This window comes from Corapipo altera, unplaced genomic scaffold (assembly GCF_003945725.1).
Source record: "Corapipo altera isolate COAL_440 unplaced genomic scaffold, ASM394572v1 78, whole genome shotgun sequence".
In the NCBI taxonomy this organism is placed as follows: Eukaryota; Metazoa; Chordata; class Aves; order Passeriformes; family Pipridae; genus Corapipo; species Corapipo altera.
The window spans coordinates 2,156,510-2,181,177 of NW_020884904.1; the positions used below are offsets into that span (position 1 = coordinate 2,156,510).

Sequence of the window (24,668 nt, forward strand, 5' to 3'; positions counted from 1 at the left end):
CTCTGGTTTGATCAGGTTATTTCCTTTTGACATCTTTTCCCATTAAGCATTTGATAGAAATTTTGTTTGAAATATTCCAGTAATGTAAGCTGTTATGAGCCTGAGTGACTTCTTAAAGGTTTTTTTCTCTTTTCTTATCTAGAGAATTGTACTTATAATTGAAAGAGTTTGACAGGGTGTGGGGAAAAGGCAAAGAAATTAAAAGATTGTACCCTATAGAAAGTTAAGAAATATAAATTGCCTTTTAAATGAACTTTATTAGAAATTACCTTTTCTTCCCAACCCAAGCATATATTTCTTAAAAAGAAAAATTAATAAAAAGATAATTTTCATTAAACTAATGCTGACTTCTTAACTTTGACTGGTGATAAAATTTCCTGCCAGGGCTGATAATTTCAAACACTTCAACTTCTTTGTGATAGAACCTGAAAATTCTTTATACGTCGAAGGGCCTAAGACATAATAAGAGATTTGCCTAAGGAAGTATTTAAGAATGTTCAAGTGTATCACCAAATGATGAAAATCATTTAGCAAAATATTTGAATAAATTACAGATTGTTCCATGGTCACCTAAAAGGCGTACACAAAGGCATATTTATAGGCATTGCTGGATGTTTTAAAGGCATTGTGGAAACTACTAAAGTGGTTCTAATGTTCAAGTACAGAACCTTTTATCAAAGGATATTTGAATTCTTGTTGTGAATAAAAAAATCAGTTCATGTTGGCTTTTCTTTTGGCGTGCTTTTCTGGAGATATGCTTGGCACAGAGTTTTTGAAAGTGTTCTCAAAGTATGTTGGATGGCCAAATTTTAAATTACTTGACTTCACTTGCTGTTATTTTCTGAGGCTGTTATTGAAATGGTGTTCTTTCCTTTCACACTGGAAAAGTAACCTATTTAAAATAATATCTTTCAAGTAGCAATCTGGGAAACTTTGGAGGGAAGCTTGATTTAAAACTTTACAGAAAATGTGATGAAACACAAAAACTAAAATTTTCATTTATGATGGTGCAATTAACAAGTTAAAAATGAGGATTTAGAGGTTAAGCTGTGAGAGAGTGAAAATTCCTGCTTGTTTTTCCTCACACTGTTTATTTGGAAAAGGTGTTTTGTTTTTCTTGGGCCTTCATAACCAGAGTCATTGTTAACGACACTTACTGGAAGTCTGCTGTGGAAGTCTGGGTATATGCAAGTCCATATGGACAGAGATACAGTTTATATACTAAAATATAAATATCCTTCATATTCTTTGTGATTTTCACAGGTGTCTAGAAATTTGTTAGGTTTCTGAGTAAGTTCTACAACCTATTTTCTACAGGACAGGGCAAATCTTGCTCTTCTGGTAGTTTGATAGGTGACAACTTCTGACTGGGGACCTGCCTGGAACTGAGTTCCCCATCAGCTCCTGCCACAACTCTATGACATTTTGCAATGGACCTTGTCAATAAACTGGTGATTTTTGTTTTATATATATATTTTTTTAATATTAGTTTCCTTTGAAACATAATCTGAGAGGAATGGTAGATGCTCCAAAGCTTTCTCACAGATATTTTTGATACCAACTCAAAGGACAATTTGCCCTTCATTAAATTTAACAGGGTTTGTCTGCACTGCAGTGTAAACTCTCCAATAAATGATTCAGAATCATGATGAATGCTAAATAATATGGCAGCATGAATCATTGTTGCTTTCATTTGGCAGCAAAGAAAATCTTGATGGAATTGCTAAGTGCTCTCAGTTCTCTCCAGATAGCTTAGTGTCGGCTCCACATTGTTCCTTTGCTCCTTACTGACACACTCTTTGGCCCAATGCCTGTCTAATCATTGTTTAATGTTTCAAAAGCTGCCACCTTCTATTTGAAGCAATCTCTTCAAGCAGTACAAATGCCAGCAGATTTGGATACAGTAGAAATAATTGGAAAAAAACAAAGTAAAATATAAATAAGAAAATGGAATGTAAGCAGCATTAAGGTTTTGTGAGGTTGAAAAAAAAAATCATATAGCTATTCAAACTGTGGTGAAATTTAGGAAGCTTAAAGATATTTCTGTGGCTAAATACATGGTCTGTCAGTTTTACATACTATGAAATTATTATTCCTCCTGACCTATTGATCCTAATCTCAAGCTTTGCTCATGTACACAAAGTGGAAAGAGAACAACAAGGTCTTCTAAAATGAGAAACAAGTTGCAACTCATTTACCGGCAAATAAACAAGTTGACAACTTCTCTGCCAGTGAATAAAGAATGATTTCTGTTTTTTATTACCGTGAACAACTGCAGTGTCAGTACTTGAAAAATGTATTTACATTCCCATGTCAAATAAGTGACTATGATTCCCTGCCTTGTAGCATTGTTATTACTGTATGGGCAACAACTTTAAAACATTTCCCTATAGCCTGCTTCTTATATGAAATGTCAAGGATTACATTTTAGTGATTTTTGTGCCCTTGAAACTTCTTTGTTGGTATTTCATATTTTTTGACAATCAGTTTAGAACATGCAAGTGAAACTGTGTAGCACTGGGTCTGGTTTTGTATTCTTTCATCATCTCTCAGTTTCCAAAGGAATGTTTTTTTCTCTTTACCAGTTTCCCCCCCCACACACAAATAAGTACAGCTTAAGGAATCCTGTGGCAAAAATTGTGTGACTGTGGGAATGGTTTATACCTTACAAAGACAAAATGTATTCCACAAACAGCATTGATTTTTATTAATGCTATTTGCGCTGCACAGTGTTGTATAGAAGGGCAAGAACTGAATGAGGATGTGTCATGACAGCCTCTGGAATACTTTGTGTCCAAGAGGGAGACCTGCTAGGCACTGAAAGTTCCTGTTCAGCTAGGAATAAATCTAATGGCAACTCAGCTTAGAGCATTAGTCCAATGTTAGAAAAAAAGATTTGAGGAAAGCTCTTTTACCAGAAATTGGGCAGTGACGTTAGGAATTCCTAGTTGTTGCTTATGAACATCTCTAGCAAACTGGAGAGACTGGGAGAGACAAGGAAGATGACAGTAGCAATGCAATCTGCTTTGGAGGATAGTTCACCTGTGGTATAGCCAAGAAAAAAGGTAGGCTGTGTAAAAGAAAGGGAGATTTTTATGACTGAAAAAGGAAGACTTTATCCAGACTTCCTTTCTCCTGGGGATCCCAAAGACTATGTAAGGACAATAAAAACACTGTCAAGGTTATTTTGCCTTCTTTTCTTTTTTCTTTTTTTTTTTTTTTTTTTTTTTGGTCTAGATCTGCACATTGCTAGAGCCATCTGAAGGAAGCAGTGCCTGACTTTTGAAATTTTCATTTAGTCTGTCTCTTTACTTCAGCAATTATGTCTCCCAGAAGAGAGCAACATCAGAAAATAATGAAGTTACAGGAAACCTCAACGGCTTGTTGAAAAGAACATCATCACACATGGATACAGAATGATCACCTGGATCATAGGAAGAGAAATGTGTCAGATGAAATAAGAGAATTTGTACTTTAGTTTTACCCTACCAACCTGAAAAGATCAGTTGTTATACAATGATATAGCAGTGCTTTACAGGTTGCCTGACACTCAGTTGACCCTGAGCAGTATTTTATGCAACTCTAACTAAACTTTTACTGATCCGCTCTTCTCTTGAAATCTGAATAAGTGGCTCTATTATTGTATGCCCCAGTAAGAGCTCTGGAAAGAATTTGGTGGCAGGAAATATCCTTGAAAACGCATTGAGCATGTGAACTACTCCGTGTTTCTCTCTTAGATGGTCCTACAACAGCCTGGAATGCTCTGCAAAGCTTCAGGCATCATGCAGGCATGAGCACTTCTGCAGAAGACAGATCAGTAAACCCAGTTTAAAGCAGTCAGAATCACTGTTTTGCTGCTGGCTGTGGAATAGGGATTTTCTGTTGGTTTTTCAGATGTACATTCATAGTCTCTGAGGTGAGAATGGTACAATAATTTTAGTGCTCAGGCTTCCATCACAAGCAGCTCTTGGTGTTGGTGTGCTGCCTTTATCAAAAGAATGCTGAGGTTAAACTGCGCATGATACCAAATCTAAAGAATAAGATTAAATACATGAAAGCTCTTGGTTGAAAATTGTTGTAAAAGATGGAAAGGAAAAAAGAGAATATTCACCTACTTTAGAAGTTTTAGAATTTGTTTTCCTTTTTTTTTTTCCTATTGGAAGAGTTTTTTTACCTTTTGCACTCCATCTTTACCACATGTCTGAAGCTTTTAAGGTTTCATTTCTAATTTAAGGGTCAGTCTTGAAAGGTGCTTATGCCCAGGACTTTATTTTTCACTAATAGGTTGTGTTCTAGTGTTCTACAGTGTGATATAGGTTGTCTTGTGACATAAAAAAATATTATCCATAAAGTTATATAATTACTTCAGAGAGTGTTACCATTAAATGAAGGAAATCCAATCCTTCAGTGGTGCTGGGTCAGCTTACACATCCCCTCTTCTCGAATTAGAAATGGTTCATCATTGAAAGAAAGAGTCTTCTGCCCAGATGGATGTAACTGGAGCCTCTGTGATCCTGTCAGTTCTCTGAAAGCACAAGTTTCAGCTCCTCAGAGCACCCATCTGAGGGATTGGCCTGTGGAGTCTACCAGGAAGAGGAATTCTAAATTAAGCCTCAGTCACTTCCAGAGATCTGTAATTCTGACTCATGCTCACTCTAGGTTAGCCATGTCCAATATTTGTTCTTTTTACCACTCTTTTAATAAGGCAAAAAAATTAAGAAGTCAGGGGTCTTTTAAAATATCTAAAAAGAAAGACCTCAGGAAAGGTGAGTTAATAAAATGGTCTGTTAAACTAACCTTCATTTTATGGCCCAAAACTTGGAACATTGAGAGAAATTATGTAGTTGCAGTAAAATGGAAAAAAAAAAGGGTTCTAATCAACTTTCTTTATAATGGAAACTGCCCTAGAAAAATATGCCTGTTGCTTCAGAATATATCTAACTGAATTTAATCAGCTGTGGATTACTGCACAATAGCTCAATCAACTTCAGGTCAGGAAGAACGGCAGTAGAGGAATTATTTAGTAGAACTGTAAAAGAATATGTGTGTTCAATAGTTCATTTGACTTCCTGGGATTGGATTATCAAAGTTATCAAAGTAACATGAAAAACAGCAGCGTGTGATTTATCTCTCTCAGGATCTTATGTACCGAGACTTAGCCCTGACATATGACAAAACATATTTCAAAAATTGCATGAATTGGTATGGTGTTGCCCAGTGTTGTGTACACCCTGTGCTTTAGAGTTCATGTAGACTATTTTCTCGAAAAATGCTAAGCTCTCTGGATGGACTCTCCACTGCTACTCTGGCTGTCTTTCCTCTTATTATTAGAGCAGTAACAGGGGGGGATTCAATTAATCCAGAACAATGATCACTTAACTTAGACCAGATATAACCTGAGTTAGCAAATCTGTATGCTGGAGGTGGATTTTATTTCAGTGAAGTTTTGGTCCACTCTCAGAAACTTCTAGTTGCAGCAGGTTACTTTGGTTATCAGAACCAAGTTTTCTGCTGGGTTAACTTCCCCTACCTACCCATCTCCAGTTGAAATAAGGGGATTTCTGATTCTGGCAATTTTTAAAGGTTCCTATCAGTGTGAAAACTGCATTTCTGTCTGTGCCATAAATACCCATTACAGTAGAAATTCCTGTGATTTATAGAACTGGCTGTGGTAGGGGAAATGTGTGTTTTTCTGCTTTTTTACTATATTTTTAAAGGTTGATAACACTTTCAGTATCGTAATGTGTAATCAGTTACCTCTTCAGTGGTTTCCTGACTGAAAAAGACCTATAAAACCATCAGTAAGTATAAAATAAGCATGTTCTTCTTTTCTCATGGATTCTTTTAGAAATGGAAGGTCGTTCTCTGTGAGTTTTGGATAATTTCCTAAAGATATTGTTGAAATTGCGGGGTAAATTCTGCCTGCATTATCCTATTACCAGCAGAACCCTTGTTGACATAAGCTTCAGCCCAAGTGCTCAGTAGCATCCCAAAAGGGGCTTGACTAGTGACAGCTGAGAAATACATGAACTATAGAGAATAAATAGCCACTTTTGAGGGGAGTATTGAACAGATCCTTGGCCTCTCACTATAGGTACTGTACCTTAATCCCAAGAGTGCCTGCATAGCTGCCTAATAGTTCTGTGTCTCTTCGGTGGTATGAGGCAACACCAATGCTCTGTCTGGTGTTCTTCTGGAGCAAATTAGTCAGATTGCTCTGTAAATATACTGCAACATGAACTTTAATACATTTCTGATTCCAACTGTTTTGTCTTCCCCGGGAGACAAAACTTTGCCTTGTTTCTGAACTGCCTCTGCCTAGTTAGTGAGAGAAGTGAGTGCAGAGGAGTATGCAGGACCTACCTCCAGGGCAGGAGAATCAGGAGGGCTTGGGATAAGGGAGCCTTCCCAGGACAGGCAGCAGTGAAAAGAGATTGGTGTTGTGGCCACACAGGATATTTCTGCCTTTCTCCCTAGGAAATAAATGCCTCTCCAATGTGTGCCAAATCGCAATTCCACTGAAGAAGACTTGAGGAATTACACTGCTCACTCAGGTCTGCCTCTGGCGTCAGATTCCAGCCTCCTCAATGTGTTTATTTGGCACTTCTGTCACTAAACTCTTTTGCTACTGTGCTGTTACTGGCACAAATGCAAAAATGGGAACAAAATTGCTCAAGACAATCTCACTTAAAAGTTAGTCCCCTCTTTAAAAGTGTCTAACCCTTTTAACCATCCTGTTTTGTGCATTATGGACTGAACACCATGTCGCTCTAATCAGGAAGCCTAATTGCTCACAGCCAGTTGTGTATATTTATAACACATTGTAAGCCTGATTTAGTTGTGTGATTTATATTATTTTGTGAGCTATCATATGGAAACAGTGAGGTACTTCTTGGTTAAGGTGCTATTTAGCAGTTAGACTCATAATGGATCCCATCCTCCTTGATGCCATTAATTCAATGAAATTATTTTTATCCTGTGGTACCATAAGTCATGAACAATGACTTCAATCTCTTGGCTTCCATAAACAGAGTACTACTTTATCACAGATTTGATATACACACACACAAAAAAAAAATTATAAAACCAAAGAACTGTAAATACTGTGCCAACTGCTTGGAATATTTATTAGACAAGCTACAAATTCTTATCATCTTAATCATTTTAACGTGATTGAGAATAAGTGAAATAACCAAATTAATTTTTATCTGAAAGGGAAATAGTGCAAATCACAAACCAGCTGTAGAGTTTTTGTCTGAGATGGTAGATCAGTTTCATTCTTAATCAGCTGATTTTAGTAGACTTTGATTTTCTTTTTAAATGGGCTGTAAAATAGCTTTCCCCGAATCATTTATGTCCTTGGTGAGATTTGATATATTTGATGTTTTTCTGGTTTAGCTTTTAAGTCTTAAATGATTTTTCCCATCTTTTATTGAAATTGATACCTTCATATCTTAACACCTTCCCTGTATTCCTCCTGCAATTTAGCATTTAAAGCAATTTTTCTCCAACTAGTTCTTTGCTTTTTTTTTCAGTTGTGTTCAAGTGATTTGGCAATGAGCAAATTTGGACAGTTTTTCTGTGTTCTGTATAAAAGCTGTTTTTTAAATGTTACTGATGACTGTGTAGGGTTTAGAGCCAGCCATCCCTCTTGCCAAATTGTTCAAGCTATCATCCCCCCACAGGCTGCTGGTGTGACTATTCAGTATTGCTCGTGGGAGGATACTCTTCCAGCTTGGTGACGGGAGATAGTGCTATCTGTCATTCCATTTCCCCTGTCCGTGGGTGATCCTGAAATACCAACTCTAAAAGCAAAGTTGCTACAATGAATTTTCCATCATAAATATGTTAATATTTATGAATGTTCAGAGGGGCTTGTTACTCAAGGGTACCTCTCGGTCTTCAGAGTTATGAGATAAAAATATTCTTGTCAGTGGAGAGTTGCAGAAAGAGTTTTAGATTTTTTATGTCCATTCTTTTGTTTTATGGTTTGTGGTTCTTGTAAGTAGTTAGTCTGAAGCAAGGTATTTTTATGGTTTCAAATGCACATATCTACACTTAATGTGAGGTGTTGTGCTTTTTAATTGTGCCAAGCAACAGACTTATGTGTGCTGTTAATATATTTGTCTTCAATGTGTGCTTCATTTGCATCTATAAAGAGTGTTGGATATTTGCTGAGTGAACCTAAAAAGATACAAGACGAGGTTCTGTCGGGATTAACTGGAACATAGTTCTCTCTGTGTGGGGCAAGAAGAAGGACCAGAAGATCTCTCGAAGTCCATTCAGTGCAGCAATCTTTGATAGTCTATTTTCAAACTATTTTTGGTCTTTTAACAGAAGAGCACTAAGGTGAAATTCATAAACACTCATTGATTAGTCAGCTTGTGGATTTTTAGGGCAGGGATTTCATATTCAAAGAAACCCATTATAGCATCTGACCCATCATAAAAATATTTCAGGAGCTCTTCTTCCTGTTGAAGGGAAGATGGAAGAGTTGCAACCAGTAGCAGAAAGTTCTCTCTGTATGTGGTGGGTTTATTTTTATTCTACTGTAAATAATTTCTGACCTCAACATTTTGTGAGGCTTAGACAAATATGGAAAAATTAGATCTTCTGAAAGCCCTTTAAAGTCCTGTGAATGTTCCTGTGCCAATAAGCAGCACTGGAGATATCTTTAGTATCTCTCATGTTGTAATATTCACGTATTTGGTAACCATTGACTGCATCCACATTATTAAATTTTTTTTGAGCCTTTTACATAGATATCTCTGAAAGAAAACCAGACAGTCAGGCTCTGCAATCCATTTGAATTATGTATGGAGAATACACAGAGAAAGCTTCACAGTTTGTTCTTTGCATAACAGCCTATGGTGCGTAAGATCACCGTATTCCTTCACATTAATACTTTCCCATTTACCATCTGCAAGCAAGTAATTGCAAAGCTCAATTTCTTTAGCAAACTGTTGCTCTTGGAAGACTTGTGACATGGAACAACTTCAGCTTGATTGGTATTTATTAACTGATGTAGATAGCTTTAAAGTAGAAGGGTTTTATAATTTTGCTTAGTCACTGATGTGCAGAGTTTCATAAACAGTAGTGCCACAGTCTCAGTCCCATTATCTCACTACTGGTGACCCTGTTCATTCAGCTGAATGTTGTAGTGTCTAGTCTCTGCAGATCTGTAAAAATCAGAAAACTTCTATTCAATGACCTAAGCAAGGGCTTAGAAGTCAAGCTTCAGACACTTATTTCAAAAGCCTTGACCCTACAGTGTCAGAAACATTATGCTTCGTTTCTTGGCAGGGCTTTATTTTATGGATGAAATTGAAAAATTATTATTAAAATCAGATTTACTAACATTAGGAATGGTTGTTGCAAGCTCACAGAAGCCTTCAAGGGGTGAATCACATACATCCCAGTTCCTTTGTGGCTCTCAGACCTTCTATTCAGCGCTGCAGATTGTTCTATGTCTGCTTGTTTATTTTATCACAAGATAGGTGTGCACCAAAAGAAATTAATGCATCCTCTCTGAGGCAGATATGAACTCTACCACAGAGTCACAGTGTAGCCAAGGAAAGAAGTGACCTCTGAAGACCTTCTAGTCCCACCCTCCTGCTCAAAGCTGGGTCAGCTGGAAAAAGTTGCCCAAGACTATGCCCAGTTAGGTTTCAAATTCTCCAATGTCAGTAATACCTTTGTTACACTAATAAAAAAGATTTAAAATGACTGCAAATTTAAGCCAGAAATACAAAGTTAAAGCATAAAAAAAAATTGGGCTGCATTTTTGCGTGTGGACATAATCACTTTTGATTTATGGGCCCAGCTGAGCCTCACTGACTGTATTTGTTTAATTCAGATGCTGAATAGTTCTCACTAAAGCTGTTCTTGTCATCTTAATTCATAGAAGTATTTCTGATGGCCAGATGTTAAGGAGTTGTAAAAGTACCTTCTCTTCAACAGTTAAAAGGATAGAGCTCCAGAGCAGTGTCTCATATGACTAAAACATTGTGGTTATTAAAAATACAGATTCAAAGAGAATAGTTAGTAGTATTTTAAGAGTGCCATATTGGTGTGGAAAATTAAAAGTTTTACTGAACTTGCAAGACAACAGACCTGAGATAAGTGTGCATGAGCCAACTCAGATGGGTTTATACCGTGTCCCAGGGCCTGGGTAGGTGAAGTCAAGCTGAAGGGTGTGCCCAGCCAGTGTGTGGCAGGTGGGGTGGTGGCTCAGGGAGCTGCCACTGGTCCATAGCATGGCAGTGTGTTTGTTCAGCCACAGAGCTGTGGTACCCTGTACACAACATCCCATCCCATCTCTGCTTGTGGTTTTTTTAACAATTTGAAGTAGATCCAAGTCCTCAGCCTCTATCTGTAAGGTTTACTGCATGGCCTAGGTCCAGGATAGCTAAATATTTGTTCACCATTTCAGGCAGAAGAACGTAACTGACAGGTGCTTTCCTCTGGTATTACAGGGCTCTCTACCAGAGCTCTAAAACATGTCTTGATAGAGTACTGTCAAGGGATATGCAGTCAAAACCTGCAGGATGGACTTATACTGGAAAGACCATTTCTCTGTAATTGACACCTTAAACATTAAATACCCACAAACTTTCATCCCAATCCTGTACTGTAGGCTCAGTCTCACAGATAAATGAACCGAGCTGTTCCCAGACCTGGAGGTGGTACATCCCCACAGCTCCATGTGCTGTGAGCTCAGATGTCCTGGGATGCCATCTGTCCTTATAGGATGAGTCTTTACTTGCTGAATGGTAAATCCCAGCCATATGTACTTGATTACACTATGTAGTGGATATTTTAGGCTTTCAAACAGAGAGGTTTTAATGGTGATGGGCCATGTAGTAGTGAAATACAAAGTGTTTATGAAGAGAAAGAAATGAGTGGATTTTAGTGAAGAGAATGACAGGATTTTAGTGAAGAGCCTTTCAGTGGTATGCCCTGGTATTCCTGCTGATTTTGTTCATTACAGTGCAAATCAAACCAATGGGACAAAATAAGTTTCAAAATCAAAGCAGCAGATGGGTGGAGAAAAATAAGGCATCGTTTAATAAATGTAGATGTTACATGTGGATACAGACAAGAGGAAATGAAGACAGCTCATCCAACTTCTCATAAATTTTACATGCTTTTGTTGCCAGCTGGTTTCAGAGGGATTTGTGAGTGCTAGTGCATATCAAATATCAGGTCTGTTTCACATCATTAGGGAAGGGTAGTCCTGATGAGAGCAGAAGGATGGAGAAGACTAGTTCATTAGGGAATGGTCACATGGAAGTAGTGGTGCTGTGGTTTAGTATTGGAAGGATACACATCCTTTTGTTTGAGTTTTATCCAGTGATAACTTGTACCAAGGTCCCTAATTAATGTCTTTAGATTTACTCCCTGTCTTTGCTAAGATACGACTGATATGTTGTTTATCTACCTGAAGGGATTAAACAAAGCATGTACAAGAAGAACAAATCTTTGGTAGGATTTGATACAAAAAACCTTTTTTGAAGCACAATTTCAGCACAGTGATTTTAATTAGTTTTCACAAATGCTTCCAATTAACACCTACAGTGTTTACTTTTTAGCTACAGAGAAGCTTCACTCACACAGCAAATAAGAAAAGGAACTCTGACATAAGCTTTCAAGTGCAACTTAGCAAAAAAACTGAGAGTAACTTCTTGCTAGGAGTTTGCTTTTCAGAATGTTATTTGCTTTTGCTGTATGTTTGGGAGGTTTGTTCCTCTGGATGGTAATAACAAATAAACACAAAACACGTGCCATGATTTTCAGAGAGATGTTATGAAACCTACTGTCGCTCTGTGTTTTAATCACCCTGATTTGTCTGTGGACAGGAACATTGAGTAGTCTCCAATTGGTAGTATTTGAACTGTGACCACTTTTTGTTTGCCTTATCAGGTTATTTTGTCTTCCCATGTTTATGGCATTTACTAGAGTTTTATTTTCCTGATTTGAGTTCCCTAATTGGAATTGCAGCATGTGCTTCAAGTTCTTCACATGAGCTGCTGCTGCAGGCCTGGTAGCAAACCCTGCCAGATCCTTTGAGAATGACTTTGCAAGAAGCTCTTCTGACAAGTGTATACACCTCTTAGGTGGAAATGTTGTGCAGAATGCAAGTGGTCAAGGACTGTATAAAGCTGAGGCACTTTGCTATCCAAAGGCAAAGATTTGTATGGTGATAAATGAGGCGTAATTATACCCTAATTTTAGTAAGTATGTATGTTGTTGTATGGACTTTTTCAGTGCTTTATAAATTGAAGCAGCATTTAGCCGGTGGTAGTAGGGCAGTGAACATCAAGGCAGCATCTTCTTTGGTTTGGTCAAATGAAATGTAACCTGCTGGTTCATGTCATGGGTGAGGTGGCAGTCTCAGGACCAAAAATGTCCATGTTATTTTGATCTGTCTTGCCTTCTTCCAGTGTGGCATGGTGCCTATAATTGACATCTACACGGTTAGTGACAGAGAGTAAGAATTTCGGAAAATGCACGAGGCTGGCTGGCTGTGTGACCTTCATATACATTTCCTAGGCTGACTCACAAAACACCACAGAAGCTTCATGTTCACTTGCAGTCTGTTTAGGCCACTTAACATATGTAGGACAAGCATGTTTGCTATGTAGAGAACAATTTACTCACTTGTAACTTACATCAGAGCAGATTTAGAAAGTGGGTGATGTGAGGGCCTTGGAGATGAAAGAGGCACACGTCTCAAGTAGCTTCTTGCTATTCAGCTTTCTGAGACACCCATGTATGAGGCTTTTTGAGCTTTGGAAAGATCACCAAAATTACTATGGAGTAAATGCTGCTCAAGATTTTAAAGGTTTGGATATTAATTATAACCCTGAGTCTACTACCTTCTGGAGCAATCTCCTGCTGCGGCATAATAATAAGAATATATCTGTATAAACCCTCAAAGGTTATCCAAGATGAATTCCATACAGGAAAATGAGATCATTACGCAGTCTGAAGTTGTCAAGTGGTCTTCAATGCCATATATATTGCAGTATGCAGAAAAGGTAGAAATTTAATGCTCATAGAGGGAGAGAATTTAATCATGAAATTTCATTACAAATTTAGCTGTGCAGGAAGCACATCTTTTGAAGATGCTAAAAGGTTTAAATCTGAGAAGTCAGGCAGTAGCTATTCTGAAAAATGTGGATATACTGCAAATCAAATTGCAAATCATTGCAAATGAAAATCTAGTCCAAGGAAATTAGCCTATATCTGTGCAAAATCATTGTTCATTGAAAGGTCAAACGGGATACCGGAAGAATTGGATAGGAGGTAGTAATTTCAAGCCTTTGAATCTCTATAATAAATGGAGTCTAGTAGGTTAGCAGTACCACAGACTACATCATGGCTAGCTAAATGTGATACAGACAGTACTTAATCCTGTAAAAGACCTTAAAATTCCCAGGCAATATTTTACGTAAATGTCAGGATTCAGAAGTATAATGTGTATAAAAATAATAATGTCAGTAAAAATTATGCTGGGAGCTCTTAATGAAGTCATTTAATTTTGCTGCAATTATTGAGAAAATGAAGCTATATGAAAAATGTGGTAGGGAAAGACCTGGATACAAGTGCCCATGTGTGTAGTTTTCCACATGAACAATCAGTTTGACAGATCCTGAGTTGCCCTTAATTGGCAGTGACTGATGGATCCCAAGAGTCTCTCTGCTTTGACCACAGGTGTTAAAGTGTTGTTTCAGAAGGTAAATTTTGAAGTAAAGAGCTAAAAATAAATGACAAAAAAAAATAACGAGAAAGGAAACAAACTGAAATTAGTGTAAATTCTACCAAAACAAAAAATGTTGATCAAAGCTGGTGTAATACATCTAAATACTGGTATGAGAAACTGTAACTCAAGAATGTTGTTCTGGTCTGTTGTTTGCTTAGTACTCAACGAAAAAAAATTAAGAAGCTACTTAGAAGTTTTTTGTTAAGTTTAGGCATTTTCTTCACCTGTGGAATTTTTCTTTAGGGAAATCTCCCAAGATTTAAGACATTTCAGTGCCCAGGTTGCGTTTTTGAGTTCAGTCCCTTTTCTGTGCCCCTTTCCCTCAGCATCTCAGGAGCTGCTGCCTGTGGCACTAAACCTGCATTATATGGGAAAACTGTTGTTTAAACATGTCTTAAAATGGCTTTTTGTGGTCTCTTTGCAAACACATACTTCTTCTTCCCAACACCCCCCACGGTAGTGTTATCTCAGGAACATCCTGGGAAGGTGTCCTGAGGTGTTTTTCATTGGTCCTTGTTAACCCCTTCCTGTGATTGGGTGTTCCTGTAAGCCCCTTGAGACTTCTAATTGGTTACTCTGTGAATCCTCCTAAACCCTATAAATGTAACATCCCCAACAATAAACTCTCTCTTGCCTCCTCTCCATGCCCGGTGTCCTGTCTCCCTGCCGACCATGGGGCCACGTGCAGGGGGGCAGGGGGGAGCACCTCTCCCCTCCAGGCTCAAGGCCAGAAGAAATCCCTGAAGAAACCCCTGGAGTTCCCTTTCCCCGTCCTTCAAGGCGTCAGAATGGTTCCTCAGATGGAAATGGAACTAGAACTGGGCCGCCCCACGTCGTGGGTGGGGAAAGGGATCCAGAGCTGCCCTCGGCAGTGCCAGGTGTTGGTGCGTGACAGACTCGGAGAGAGGAGCTGCTACCTGTGGAATCCCTGGCAGCAGGTCAGGAGCTGCTGCGTGTTTCCTTGTGGGTTTCTCAGCCGGCCCCAACCAGCTCTGCTTATATTGTAAAAAAATATTGACACTATTGCCAGTTGTTTCTAGGGAGCAGGAAAGGCAAGGCTGGTGTATGTTCTTCTGTGTTCATGTTTTATGCAAACAAGGTTTCCACCCTGCTGGGAGGCATACTAATAGCCACATTAACATACTTTAGTTTTAAAATAACATACTCCTAATTAAACAGGATTTAACCAAATCTCTCCCAGACTGCAATAGGAGGCTAGTAGCAGTACTGTTCCTGTATTGTGAATTGAAAAGGTATGATGAATTTTAGTTTCAAGTTACTGCCTGGGTTATTTTTAATCTCTCACCTTTGGGTTTTTTTTTCCTGAAGGGCATGAACAGCTCTTGCAATATAACAATTAACACCCAAACATTTCTTTAAAACTAGTGGATCGATTGTGATGAGATGCCTACAGAGAAATTTTCTATAATAGCTGAAGACTTGGAATTGCTTGTTGCATGCTGATATACTTAATCTAAGGATGCAAATTCTATGGTGTTGCGTTCTCTTAAGACTTAGAGTTAGGCAGTTTTAGGAAGCAGTGGATGATGGAGCACTGTAATAAGCAGTTGACTTGGAGATCGTGTGTGCTGGATTTAGAGATTTTCCACAGCTACCAAATGGCACGGTCCCAATACTGTGTTACTCCTAAGGAGTAAGCAAATATTCTGGGAAAGAAGCAAGCCAGAATTTGTTGCTTTAATTTGAAAATGTTCATAGTTGATTCTTCCAAAAAAGCAGTTTCTATCTTTAGATGGAAACAAATCCTGCAGCTCTTATGGTATTCAGGCCAAATAATTTCTGATTTGAATGGGGGCTTTACAGGAGTAAAAACTATTTGGATTTTGTCCATACTTTCAGCAGCTTCAAAAATGAGGAGTTGGAACTTCCAAGTTATTCAAATAACGTGAAACCCCATGACTTAAATAGCACAGTAGATACCTACCAGCTCCTCCCAAATGAACTTGGCAGTGGTCAGTGAGGTGACGTTCCTCACAGGGTTGTAGTGGAAGTGCACATGTAACAGCGTTTACTGAAAAGTTTTCATTGACTTCAGTGATACCATTATTTCACCATGTAAAATTTTTATTTGCAAGGGGTATTAACTGATCTACTCTTGTTTGCACTGCCAGCGATATGTTAGCCATTAGAATAATGAACAAAAAATTGCTCATATTGGTATAATTTACTTTTATTTTTCTTCTGAGAAACATCTTGTGTGACTGTGGCACTTCTGATATACAAAAAAGTCCTTTTTGTGAACTAATCCCATCTGTTGAAAAGAACCCTCCTGCCCAGGCAAGCTGTATTTCTCTTTAGTGTCCTGGGTGCTGTATTGCTATTGCTGTGGTGAATTGAATTCTTTTGTGAGGGGCAATCCACCTTTGAAGGGACAAGATCATGGGGCACACACAGCATCATCACAGGTCGTCAAGAAATCAATCTTTCTGACCTGGAATACAGACAGAAAATTTTGTGTCTGATGTGTAAGAATTGTCAGATAGAGTAAGAGTCATTCATTCAAAATAGGTGGTAACTCTACATTTGGACAAGGTTAAAAAAAAAAAACAAAAAACAACCAAAAAAAACAAAACAGAAGAAAAAGCATCATGAAGTACTGTTATTGCTGTCCTGACTCTGCAGGAGACTTTCATAGTATCATCAGATTTCGTGGGTGCTAGATATTGGTTTGCTCCCAAAGAAGTAATTTTGTGCAGCAAATACAACGTTAGATTATAATTTCTGTTATAAAGTAAGATTTTAATAAAAATTAATGTGGTATGCAAGGCTACGTCCTACTTATTAAAACCAAAACCTGACTTTTAATGCTCTCTGTCATTCTTTTAAATAACTATTTAATAGTGAATATTATGTTTACTTGGACCTGCTTTGAGTCAAGGATTGGATTGCAGAGGTCCCCCTCAAAACAGTATTCTGTGGGTGCTTTTCGTTTCGTCTTGCTTTTATAGTCCTGTTCTCAACTGTTAGAGAGAGGTTTGATTCAGAGAGGATTATTAGTAGCTCTGTTTCACACAGTTCTAACTGCATATTTGCATATTCCATTTTTAATGTAACTTATGTGACTAATTTCCTCTGAATCCACTCCAGAAACAAAGTAGTTACACTTGGACTATTGTGATTTAATTGGCAGTTTCTTTTCCTGTATGAATCTGTTATCATACCATGAATTGCCACACTGTTTCTTGGAGTCATGATTATTTATCAAGTTTACAGTACAGCGAGCAGCTTGCTGCATCTTATGGTTATAGAAATACAGAGATTTCTAATGTGCTCTTTAGATTGTGTTTTTCTTGATTTATACAGTCTGATCTGGCTCTGTTCAGGCATTTGGTTTCTTTTTCTGAATAGTGAATTTTCTGTTCCGTACATGTCCAAGAAATAGATTAGAAGTAAATACTGTACATTAAAATAAAAAAAAAGGTGCCTCTTGGATTACTGGAAACAGCTGCTATCCAACTGGGACTGGAACGCGTTTCTCAGGCACTCCTCTTTAACATTTAAAGGTCGTTTTACAGGTGAATCCAGGAACACGAAGAAATGAAATTATGAACTCAGAATTTTGACCAAGGTTATTTCAGCAGTGTATTCTATCACTGTGTCAGCTCTAATGCACAGTCTTGGTGCTTGTATGCTTCTCACTGCATGACCCCTTTCTAAAATTATTGTGTCCAGATAAACATCGGAAATCGTTCTTGCATCAGCTGTGATATGAATATCTGATTTCAGTGATAGTGCTTGTTCCTGACCAGCTTTAACCTTTGTTGTGATCACATTATTGTAGCCATGATCTGTCCAATAACAGTCCCTAAATGGGAAGCAGTCACACACTATAAACTGGAGTGTTCCTGCTGAGATTAATTCAAGCATCCAACAATCTGTACATTGAGAAGAATAATTAAATTTTTATAATTACAGGTCTGTGTTTAAAGATATTTTGAAATTTAAACACCCTTCTGTTGGCAGGATTAGGATTGACATGAAGAAATACGTAGCAGCCTCTGTAGCTCTGCTGCTTGCGTGGCTGTTGGCAACTGTTGGCAGTGTTTGGAAAGTGCCTGTTCCACATTTATCTCATGTTTGCATGTTCACTGGTATAAACATGTACACACCTGCCTGGCAATCTAAGAAAAGACATTTTGTGCATTTTTTTTTTATTAATCCTGCCTTGCTGCATTAAAGAACTGGAAGGAATGTTCATCTAAGAGCAAATTTGTTTCCTTTTCCTCTCTTCATGTTAACACTTACCTTTAGTAAGCTCTACTCTGTACTGAGAGATAAGCATGTGAGTCTCTCCTGCTGTTAGTGGAATAGAAAGGCAGTGTTCAATTCCTTTGTTGCTATGCATTTCTGTTGACATTAGCAAGATCTCTGGATATCAGCTGCCTCTTAATCCCGACACAGTGATGTGGATGAGCTCTTGCATCTGCTCAGAGTTCTCAGGGCTCCATACGGGCCGTGGCTCCAGCTGCAGAACCACAGCCGTAGGGAAATCGTGCAGTGTTAATGTGCAGCCCCGGGATTTGGGAGTTCCAGGTTTTTGACTCCCCTTTTGTAACTTCTGGTGTGACCTTGCAGATTCATCTGGCATCTCAGTTTATCTCTCTGTCCTGCAAAGTGTTGTGAGACTCAGCTGTTAGCACATGGGCTCGGTGATACTTACCATAAGATGTGCTTAGGACAGGAATTGAGTACTGTCTTTGAACAGTACTCAATAAATAATAGGAGGGAAATAAAAGAGATTTACAGCCCTGATAATAAAGACGTTACTTCAAGAGAACAGTTATTAACAAAAAATAACAGATGTAATATTTCTTTCTTTGGTATCCCCCTCCTCTGTAACATAGCGTTCACCTGCCAGAGAATCAGACTTTCCATACTATTGGAATTTATTAAGATGCAGCAATATTTCTAGGTAGGACCTAATGATCTGGAAGGTGGAATCCTATTTGCATGGCTGGGATTGGAACTATGCATCATTTAGAAAAAAAACCAGAATGAACCCAGGTAGTGAACATGTCTGTTAGATGGTTCAAGGAATAGTTGCCAGCACAGATCACTTATGTATCTTATATAAAGCTTGTTTTGTGTAGGGAGTTGTGTGTGTTTACTGATTGCTGTTGAAGTTGAATTATTTGTTGGTATGTTGTTTCTGTGCATTAGATTCCCAGGACCTTACAAGATGATTCAGTGAAATGTCCACCTGAGCTCTTTATGCATAGACATGATGTTTGTGAAGGACCAGAGAATGGACCAAAGCAGCCCCATCAAACCCTTTGAAAGCAACATGTGTGCTTCCCACTCTTCTGTACTAGATTCTTTCGGGCATTTGAAAGAGTGTGTGCATGTGTAGGGCTGAGAGGGGAAATGTATTTTTTTTCTTTCCTGCCTTTATTGTGGGAGAAGGGTGCAGTTCATGTACTCGAGTAGAGAAACCCTTGGCTTGTACTCCAAGATGTGAGCTGGAATGAATTGTTGTAGGCCTCATTTATCTAAATAGACCTGAGGAGGTTTGACAGCAGCTGAGATTTTTGACTTGCTGAATGCAAAGGTTGTGACTGTGAAAGTTCATTACTTTCTCTGGCTTTACATGTGGAGAGTCTGAACTTCTGAGATTAGATTATGCGTCTCTGTCAACAGTACAAGTTAGGTATGGTAATGGAGGAGAAGGGCTATACTGCTTTTCTGTTTTTGAGGTCTGTCCAGATCAATCCCTTGCATCACGTTAGTAATTTCCCTTGGGTGGTTTATCTATTACCAGATAACATGAGGTTATTAAATACGTGTGCACAGCAAGCCCTCCTTATCTGCTTGTGCATTGTTACCCTCTGTTGCAAACACTCTCTATACACATGTGCATTACAAATGACATGCCTCTATCTGGTTATAAATATTTTCCATTTGGAATTATCTGCTCCTGCTACAGAGATGAGAGGTGATCACTTGAGCATGAAAGATAAGGGACCAGAGGTAAGGAAAATAAAAACGATGAAGCACTGAGCTGCATACGAAATAAGTGACATAATCCAGTGTAGAACCCTATTAGATAAAGTGCAGCACACGGGTTCTCTTACATGCCTAGCTGCTGCCATGAATTCAAGTTAGTACATGAATTCAGGTTGGTTGCCTACAGAGGAACTGAGAGGGAAGAGAGGAGAGGTTTTGCAGCAAACCTGTTATAACAGGCTTTCTTTGCCAGAAAGTAAGTTGGCTATGTTAATACATTCTGTTTTTCTAAAGGCTGTAAAATTGTTACTGGAAGAATGGAAAAGCAGCTTTTTTCTGCTCCAAAGACTTTGAGCCACAAAAAAATTCAGGTAAAGAAGATGGAAAAATCTCGGTTTAAAATTAATTAATTGGCTTGTGTGAATTTTGTCTTTTTGCCAGTTTACTGGTCTTTTATGCAGAAACAAGATGTACCTGATGAGACAGATGTTCCCAGTATGGCAGCAGCAGCCCTCATGGTGAACTGACTTCTGGTGCTCTGCCAGGTGGCCGCTTTGCCTTTATGCAGGGCAGGGGATCCTGTTGTGACCTGCTGCTCAGGGTGTTCAGGAAGGCTCTGGGAACCTTGCCAGAAGCAAGCTGACCAGTGGTCTCTTGGCTCCAAAACCAGGAATTAACTCCACTGTATTCATACAGCAGCTGCTGTAATGATTTACCTTTAAAAGTGCCCTTTGTGATCTAAGAAAATATCCAGCACTTTTCTTTACCTGGGGACCAGAGTGTGTCTTCTAGGCAGCTCAATGAACACGCAGAGCTATAGCATAAGTATAATGAATTGGCAGGATTTTGTCCCTTTCATATGATGTGTCAATCCACAATTTCTGGCACAGGGGAGGCTAATTGTTAAGTTAAACCCCATTCTGTATTGAAAAGTAATTCCCTTCGCAGTAAAAGAAGCCATGTTTGTGCCAAGTGCTAAGGTTAAAGAGAGACATGGTAATTCCTGGGCCTTTGACATGAAAATAATTTTTTCCCTAAAGGTAAAAGCACAAGGTTTGCAGAGATGGCAGTAACATCCAACATACATTTAGCTGTGCCAACGTCAGCAGGGACTTTCAAGCTTTAGAAAATGCATTGTTATGAGAGAGCTTTTATTTATTTATTTGTTATTTTAGCTCTGTTGGCAAACTTACAGCTAAGAAGAGTTTTAAAAACTCAGTAAAATGCATCTGTCTCAGCAAAGCATGAGTGTGGGGCTTCATAAATGTAATTGTTCTGAGAGATGCGAGGACTCATTTAAGAACTCAGTGTGGGAGTACATTAAAGTATGAAAGTTACCGAAAGTGAGACTTAGTTGGTTGTTCTCTAAGCTCCTTAATGACTGCGAGGCAGTAATTTGTTATTTATGACAACACTGTATCAATAACTGTAAAGTTTGAAGTCTGAGGACAAATCCACAGCTGCTGTAGGACACTGGTGTAAGGGGCTAAGGCACCTTATATCATTGAACATTGAGTCTGATAACTTCTCAATTTAGGGAGAATAGAGGCTTACGAAAAATAGGCACTTTGGGTTGAGGCTGAATGAAGATCATGATCTTCACCTACATACCACTGACAGATGGTTTTCCTCTCGAGGAGCTCCCTGGGGCATATCTGAGAAATCTTTTGCATATCATATGGCCTGCTGCAAAACCTCCAGCATTCAAAGAGGAGGCAGGACTGTGGTCCAGGTCACCCCCTCTGAGCTGGGTCTGGCCACACAGGCCAAGGAAGCTGCAGTGTTGCAAGGAGAGCAGTTGCATTGCCAGGGCATCTCTCAAGCTACCATTTCCTCAGGCCATATCCTAGAAGGAAGATGGTTTGTGAAGGGATTGCATCAGCTAAATGATCCCTTCATGTACAATCTCTGTAGCTGTGGGATGTCTGAAGCCTTCTGACTCCTTATACTCCTTGGTCTATCCTACTCTGCTTCTACCCTTCCTAAGAAGGCAAAGTTGCATGAAGTCTTTAGCGCTGCTTTGTCATGCTGAATAGGGAAACTTGACAAACAAAATCTTTGTGGATTCGTGAAAAGCAAACAAACAACCTCTTAGAGTGTTTGAACTTAATTATGTTAATATTAAACATAATTATGGCACGTTAATTATGTTTTCTACATTTGTGAGGAGAGTTGTGCTGTGCTCTCCAGACATCTGTACCACACAGAGACAGGTGGTAGAGTGCAACATTTCCGAGTGCCAGATCGGCACCATTTTCCCATTCCATATATGGCTGCTCTCTCACTCCAACTGCAGATTCTCATTCAGCACAGTCAAACTGAGTCCTTATATGAGAGATTCTGTGCTGAAAGGCAAATGCATCTATCTTTATAAGCCTGTTTGTTTCCATAATTAGACACTGAATCAACAGTGTATTGAAGATGACACATTTGCTTATTCTCTTTCTTCTCCCCATGGTGGCATAAAGCAGTGAAGCACAATAATTAATAAAAAAGACTGTTTATTATTCAGGCAAACAATCTTGAAGTGGAAAAAAGCAGAACATGTGTTAAAATGATATTGCTGATGACCATCAGGGCCATCACAAAGTGCATGATTAGTTCTGAGGGGAAAGTCCTGTCATTCAGGCCAGTTGGGCAGGGTGCTCTAAAGCTGTCAAATACAGTTGAACTCAGATTTCTCATGTAAAAGTCAGGAAGATGTGGAATGCATGAAAAAACCTGACTCAAGTATTTTGCTAGGCCATCTTTAAAGTTCTTCCCAAAATAGTGACTTTTTAAGCTTCATTTACATGTCTGCTCTGTCCTATGGCTGAGTGAAAATGATACATTTTTTTTAGTAGCCGTATCTTCTGGGAGAGTGTGCCCAGTGGGTGTTGTAAGACAAAGGGTGTACATAATGCTCTACTCAGCACTCTACCTTTGCAAAGCAAGGCTAATCTGTTTTAAATAACAAAGACCAGAAAGTACCTGACTGCAAAATACTGCTCTGTCTCCTGTGGACATGCTACAGAATAAGGCACTGCTTGTGGGCCAGGGTTGAAAATTAGGTAAAATGCAGCACTTTCCTCCACCTCCTGAGGCTGATACTGAAGTCCAGGAGAAGATTCCTCCATACTGACTGACCATGGGTAAACATGCAAGGTTCCCCTGAGATCTGCTCAGGCCGTTCACTTAGTTTGCAAAAAGCTGCAGTGTAACCAGAAAATTGGAAGTGTGTACTGCCCAGTAAATGTCATGGCTCTAATGTGCACTGAAGTCATGCTGGTGGCAAGCCAAGATTTGGTTTCTGTTCCATTTCCACCTGTTTCCATACTATGCCTAGCTATGAAAATTATTTTGTATTTACTCAAGCTTATAAAGTCAGTCCACATTAGGAAAAGTATGTGGCAGGAGTAAGAATAGCCCACTTACTGAAACAAAGTGATTGAGAGAACAGTGACTCTATCAAGGCTATTGATTTTCGAGTCCTTGGTTAGAACCTACTTTCCTTTCATACATCTTATACTCAGTGGTGCTGCTGCATTGTTGTGGCAAATAAAGCTTCCTGGTATTGCAAAGCTATGTACAGCCACTCACACCAAGAACAAAGCTTTGATCTTCTTGGTTTGATATTCACCCTCCACAATGTTACATTTTGGGAATAGAGAACTATTTTGCTCTATTTTTAGGTGGGCACAATTTCAGTAACATAAATGTCTTCTTTTGAATTTAAAGTACTGTTAGCTAGTGGTTGGTTTGATAGTTTTGTGCTTGCTGCAAATCTCTGTGTGTTAGGGAATGAACAATAAGAACATGTGGCTTGACACAAGTATGATAGAAACAAGTATGTTTTTCTGACTTTATAAAGGAGAAAAAGTGTATTGATCAATAAGCAGCAAATCTAATACAAAGTAGAATAGTGTTCCATGCTGTGTGAGTGGCTCATGTTGTTTATTCCAAGCAATGCAGTCATAGACAAACAAATTAAATAGATGTTGGCAGTATAATCTGTGAAATTCTAGGAATATATCCAATAAATTCCTAAAATATAACCTCATTTTAAAGTGCTGTGATGGATATGGTCAGCAGACTATCCTTTTTAATTCTTGTTTTTATGAAAAACTATAAGCATCAGCACTTTTCTTTGGTATTCTCTCACATCCATGCAGAGTTCATTTGCACAAAGGTATGTGGCATGCACAGTCCTGCAATGCCTGTGGAACCAGCTGCACAGGCATCACACCTGGAGGCTGCCTGAGATTGTCTACAAAGAGGGTTCAATTTTAGGAGTTTTTGTACTTGATGATTTTGTCCTTTCCTCCATGTCCTCAGAGAAGTAGGTCACTAAGTTCATATGGGTTGTAACAGTCTCGGGTTAGATGACCCCTTGTGAAACAGTTCTCTTAATCTTTGTCGGCTTAAAGAGGACACGTCCACCTCCTTTCCAAGAATGAACATTTAATGTACCTAACAAAGGGTACTTGCTTTTCATTTTTGGTTGCATTAACCATTCTAGTGTGCATGTTGTCCAGATCTGTCTGAGGTGACCAGTTCCCAGAGTGGTTGGCTGATCCTTTGAGAAGCTACCTGGGATCAATGCAGAGATGTCCCCTGGTGTGTAGCTAAGAGCAAGTTGCACTGCAAATGTGCAATAAACAGAAGAGAAAGTCTCATTGCTAAGGTTTAAAAAAAAAAAGGGTTGTATTTTATTGGAAGCAATTTGGGCCAGCCAACATGGCAGAAGTTGTACTTCCCCACCACACACCACTGACTACAGGGGTGCTGCTCCTTCCTCTGCTGGGCTCTGATGCCATCCCTTGTCTGATACTACCTCCCCTCTACTCAGTCCCCCAAGATTTTAGGCCAAATGCAGAAAAAAAGTAAAACTGCTGTTCTGTAGGGCTTAAAGCCTAAATAGACTGAAAATGAAGAAGTAAGTGTGGTGATCCCATTTTGC

The 24,668-nt window shown here is 38.8% G+C and overlaps 1 protein-coding gene across 3 annotated transcripts in view; it reads left to right on the top strand.

The window, feature by feature from the left end:
- Positions 1-24,668, top strand: part of GALNT18 (polypeptide N-acetylgalactosaminyltransferase 18) — a 228,733-nt gene that overhangs the window by 124,697 nt on the left and 79,368 nt on the right. The gene's annotated exons all lie outside the window — the stretch shown is intronic.